This window comes from Tachyglossus aculeatus, chromosome X1 (assembly GCF_015852505.1).
Source record: "Tachyglossus aculeatus isolate mTacAcu1 chromosome X1, mTacAcu1.pri, whole genome shotgun sequence".
Lineage (NCBI taxonomy): Eukaryota > Metazoa > Chordata > Mammalia > Monotremata > Tachyglossidae > Tachyglossus > Tachyglossus aculeatus.
In genome coordinates this window covers 36,451,736-36,457,371 of record NC_052101.1, presented here as the reverse complement: position 1 = coordinate 36,457,371, position 5,636 = coordinate 36,451,736, and the positions used below count along the sequence as shown (strand labels likewise).

Sequence of the window (5,636 nt, the reverse complement as noted above, 5' to 3'; positions counted from 1 at the left end):
GAGGGCTTGTCATTGTTCTGAACAAATGATTTTTGCTTTGTGAGGAAAAGCCACATGCTAAGTGAATCTGCTGACAGAATCTTGTTAGGGTCAACCATTTTGAATCTATCTTTTTTTTTTGTTTTTCCAAGAGAATATGTTTTTATGTGGAATGCTCTAAAAACTTATCAGCTTCTTTATTAACTTAGATTTTATTCCACCAGCCAATCCAAATTTTTGCTTCGTGGAACTTCATTAATTCTCACCTCCCCCATTTGTTTCAGCGACACAATTTAAACAACATTAATCCTGTATTTAGTGGGAAAATGGTGTCTTATAATGGGAAATACTCTGTTTGATGAGAGTTAATCTTCTTGGTTTTTTTTTTTTGAAAAATCCCACTTCTTCCCCTAATTTAATGATGAATTGCAGTCATTTGTCATGGGAGGAAGATTTAATAACAGAGGGAATAATAGATGGGGCTACGGTGAGATATGAGAACATAAACGCCATTGAGGGTGTTCGGGGAAAATTCTAATTCTTGAGCTTGTCTCAAGAGCAAACCCCTTCCCTCTAAACATCAGAGATTAATTTGTTCTTCATAGTTTACCCCTTACTGCTAATGATTTTTTTCAACAGTAAATGTATCCTGAGAAAAGGTCATCCGTATGGCTGTCATATTATAACAATGCCAATAGACAGGAGAGGGCACTCTCTGCACACACTGATGAGAGATGCAAAGAGGGACTTCATGGAAGAAGGAAGTAGTTTGATCCAGAGGACATACTGTGTAGCTGTTTCCTCCTGGTTGCCCAGGTTATTTTTCTTGTTGAATGAACTTGGGTTAATTTTCCAGCACTTAGTCTCAGTTCCCACTGTCTTGTCTTATGCCGTCAAGTTGTTCCCAACCCATAGCGACACCACGGCCGCATCTCTCCCAGAACACCCCACCTCCATCTGCAATCGTTTTGGTAGTGTATCCATAGAGTTTTCTTGTTAAAAATACGGAAGTGGTTTACCATTGCCGCCTTCCACGCAGTAAACTCGAGTCTCCATCCTCGACTCCCTCCCTTGCCGCTGCTGCCCAGCACGGATGAGTTTTGACTTGTAGCAGATTGCCTTCCACTCGCTAGCCACTGCCCAAGCTAGGAATAGAATGGGTAAGCCTCTGCTTGACTCCCCCTCCCATACCCGAGACTGGTAGAGTACTGGAAACTCTCCAGTATTGTCCCATAAAATTAGATTCCTTGAAAGCTGGGTCAAGAATTTTGCCTGAAACACTCTGGGTGTGTCAACAGGGCTGGACTCTACATTTGCTCTTGCTAGTACAGTCCCATATCTATCCATCAATCAACTAATGGTATTTATCGCATGCCTGCTGGGTACTGAGCACTGTATTAAACATTTGGGAGAGTACAATAGAGTTGGAAGACACAGTCCCTGTTCACAAGGACCTTGCAGTGTACTCCCTGCAGAAAAGGAGTGTTGGGAGATTAAAAGGTTTGGTTGGTGGTGGAACATTTAGCTACTCATTCCCGGGATTCCTTTCTTAGAGCACATGGATGGGAAAGTCCAGAGGTAAAATCTCCATTACTGAGGTGAAGCATTTATCAAGCATGGTCAGAGGTTGAGTACTAATCCTCCTTGAGAAAACCTATGCTCAGGGAAATACCAGCATAGTCAACAGACTCCAGGGATTCTCTTCCCAGTCTTTAAATTATTGTGATTCTAGCGTAAACCAATAAACAATCCCTGTAGACATAGTAGTCACACATATTCATCATTTCTCTTTCTCTCTTCTTCAATTCCCTCTCTTCCTTCCCACTTTCCTTTCTTCCTTTTTTCCCTCCTTTGCTCTCTCTCTTTCTGTCCCATTTTAAAGAAACTAACCTACCCTTATGGCCCCCATTTTGGACTCACTTTCCTTTGCTACTGGGGCTGAATTGAGCGAGTCTGAGAAATGTGGATTGTGAATTACCAGCAAACATCACAGTGTTGGATTAAATCATTTATTTTCCTGTGAATCCAGATAAGGATGCACTTGCTCCCTGGGCACTATTTTTAGAACCTTTCTCTCTTATTGTGCAGTTATTAGTTGGGAATGGGGATGAAAAAAGAAACTGGATGGCATCAGTTTCCTGGAGAAGTCAGTCTGTCTAGACAGCCTCATTTCTTGTTTAGAATCCCAAGGCTGGAGGTCAGCTTACAAGGTCATCTTCTTACTCTCCTGCTTCCCCAGAAGATTGACCCATAAACCACCCTGGACAGGGGAGAATCAGTCCTGGTTTTCAAGACCACCAGAGAAGGAACAAAGACCAGAAAGGGGAGAATAACTCTGGAAATGATAGGAGGAGTCATTTAAAAAAAACTCCTGCATTTAAAAACGATCGAGATGTATCAGAAGGATGCCATTCAGAGTTTGGACCATGTGTTTTCAAATTCCAGTCCAATTTTTCAGGATTAAATTTTTTTAATTTTTTTCACAAGACAAACCCTTACAATTTTAAATGTGATACATTATTAAATGAGCCTATTCTCCCTCTGATGTATACTGTGGGCCCCATTTAGGATGGGGACTGTATCTGACCTGCCTGACTTTTTTTTTTATCTCCCCCCAGGCTTAGAAAAGGTGCATGACACATAGTAATAACAAATGCTATAATACTAATAACCATAATAATAATGATTATCATTCCAGTTTTGTGAATTCTACCCTCTTAAATTGCTCTTTTCAGAAAGCTCATGGAAGAATCAACCTAAATATGAAGTTAATATAAAGTGTGGAAGAAGGCTCTCCTGAAAGAGAGCTGATGTGAAGCTGTAGTTTGTCCTCAGTATCCCCCCGCCTGGCTCTCTTGGCTCTCCTGTTCCCCACAGGATACATTTAGCTCTTGCAGCTGTCTGTCTGACAGCAGAGATTACACACTCGTTCTTGCAAGTGCTGGATCTGAAAGGACTCACACTGTAGGCAAGGATTCTCTCTATTAGGGCTCAAGTAGTTCTGCTGGAAAGGTAGTGTTTAGAGAAGCTGATGAAAAGGGGTTTTCAAATCCTGTCTCCTTCCACCAAAAGTGTATTCTACCACAGCCTTACAATTTATCTCTTGTCTAGGTGAGTGGTATTTATGCCAAATTCTGATTTAATTCATTAAATAGCACATAGACCAGGCAAGGGGAAGGCAGGTTGGTAAACCATTCTGATGAGTTGGTCTTTTTCCTGGACCTATTGAGAAGATTGTTTTAAAGCTATCAAACAGTGACCTGGTAGTGAGGTGACACACCAGGGTGGGGCAAAACTTATTGATTTAATCACCAGGTAAGATCCTCCACAGGAGGAGGAGAAGAAAAGGAGGAGGAAGAACAGAAGCATGAGGGTTTAGTAGAAAGAATCAGAGTATCTAAGTTTAATCCCGGCTCTGCAACCTGCCTGCTGTGTAACAGTGGGAAAGTCTCTTGAGTTTTCTGTGCCTCAGTTTCCTCATCTGTAAAATGGGATTCAATAACTTCTCTCCCTCCTACTTAGACTGCGAGCCTCATTTGACAGAATTTGTGTCTGACCAGATTATCTTGTACCTACCCCAGCACTTAATGTAGTGCTTAGTAATAATAATAACAATAATAATGATAATAATAATAATAATAATAATAGCATTATTATGCCAGCATGGCAACATGGCTCATTGGAAAAAGACCGGGCTTTGGAGTCAGAGGTCATGGATTCAAATCCCAGCTCTGTCAATTGTCAGCTGTGTGACTTTGGGCAAGTCACTTAACTTCTCTGAGCCTCAGTTACCTCATCTATAAAATGGGGATTAAGACTGTGCACCCCATGTGGGACAACCTGATCACCTTGTATCCCCCCCAGTGCTTAGAACAGTGTTTCACACATAGTAAGCTCTTAATAAATACCATTATTATTATAGTTTATTAATAGCTTACTATGTGCAAAGCACTGTTCTAAGCTCTGGGAAGGTTACAAGGTGCTCATGTTGTCCCATGGGGGGGCTTACAGTCTTAATCCCCATTTTACAGATGAGGGAACCGAGGCTCAGAGAAGTTAAGTGACTTGCCCAAAGTCACACAGCTGACAAGTGGTGGAGCCGGGATTTGAACCCATGACTTATGACTCCAAAGTCCATGCTCTTTCCACTGAGCCATGCTGCTAATTACTATTATTTTTATTAGTAGAAATAATAGAATTTATCAATATGTATTTTGTGCAAAGAATAATACTAAGCACTGGGGAAAATACCAGGTGAGGATTAGACATGGTCCCTGATCTTCCAGGGGCTCACAATCTAAGAATAAGGTGGGACAGGGGTTGGCAATAGTCATATAAGGAAAGATGAAATAGTAGAAATACAAAACTGCATCAAAGACCAAGTTCAGAGTCCACAAGTCTGGTGGTAGAGTGAACCTGGAGGAGCCTCAGTCCCCCGGGATCATCTGGAGTCCAGTCCCAAACAGAGCTTTTTCATGATCTAACACTTGCAGAAGACTGAAAATGCTTGGTAATGGCCACTTGGAAACTTCTTCCATCACCCTTCTCTTCCCACATGAGGGCCTGGTAAGCCTTGGGTAAAAGGTACAGAGGCATTTGGAGGAAAGGAGTTGGGCAGAGATAATCTCTGCCTTTTAACTTTTGAAAAGAAACAGAAAGGCAGAACAAGGTCAGATGGAGAATGGGGCTACAAGAGAGGAGGAATTCATGTAAACTCCTTGTAACCAACTTGTTGGTTATGTTGCCAACTTGTACTTCCCAAGCACTTAGTACAGTGTTCTGCACACAGTAAGCGGTCAATAAATACGATTGATGATGATGATGATAACCAGGGAATGTGTCTGCCAACTCTGCCATGTATATAATGGCATTTGTTAAGCACTTACTATGTGCCAGGCGCTGTACCAAGAACAGAGGTAGATACAAGATAATCAGGTTGGACACAGTCCATGTCTTACACTGGACTCACAGTCTTAATCCCCATTTTACACATGAGGTAACTGTGGTACAGAGAACTTAAGTGAGTTGCCCAAGGTCACACCGCAAACAAGTGTCAGAGCTGGAATTAGAGCGAAGGTCCTCTGACTCTGAGGACTGTGTTCTTTCCACTAGGTCATGCTGCTTCTGTGAATTGTATTCTCCCAAGTGCTCAATTCCCTCTCAGGATCGCACCTGGAGAGTTTCCAATACTCTACCAGTCTTGGCTATGGGAGGGAGAGTCAAGCAGAGGCATACCCTTTCCATTCCTAGCTTGGGCAGTGGCTAGCGAGTGGAAGGCAATCTGCTACAAGTCAAAACTGACCAGTGCTGGGCAGCAGCAGCATGGGAGAGACTCAAGGGCAGGGGCTCAAGTTTATTGCATTAAAGAAGACAGTGGTAAACCTCTGCCATATTTGTACCAAGGAAACGCTATGGATACACTACCAGAATGATTGCAGATGGAGGTGGGTCATTCAGGGAGAGATGTATCCATGGAGTCGCTATGGGTTGGAGATGACACAACATCATAAGACAAGAGAAGACAAGTGCTTAGTAGAGTGTTCTGCACATGCATATGATATGTGGTAAAGAAATATGAATGATTGATTTACATGCTTATTTATACCTATCAACGGCACTTTTAAAATATGTTTATTCAAATGAACGTTTAGTGATTT

At 42.0% G+C, this 5,636-nt stretch overlaps 1 non-coding gene across 1 annotated transcript; it reads left to right on the top strand.

Moving 5' to 3' along the window:
* The first annotated feature begins 5,133 nt into the window (after positions 1-5,133).
* LOC119920668 lies at positions 5,134-5,271 on the top strand. The gene has a single exon (XR_005448399.1). It is a non-coding gene; the product is annotated as a small nucleolar RNA SNORA7 (small nucleolar RNA).
* Positions 5,272-5,636: the final 365 nt, after the last annotated feature.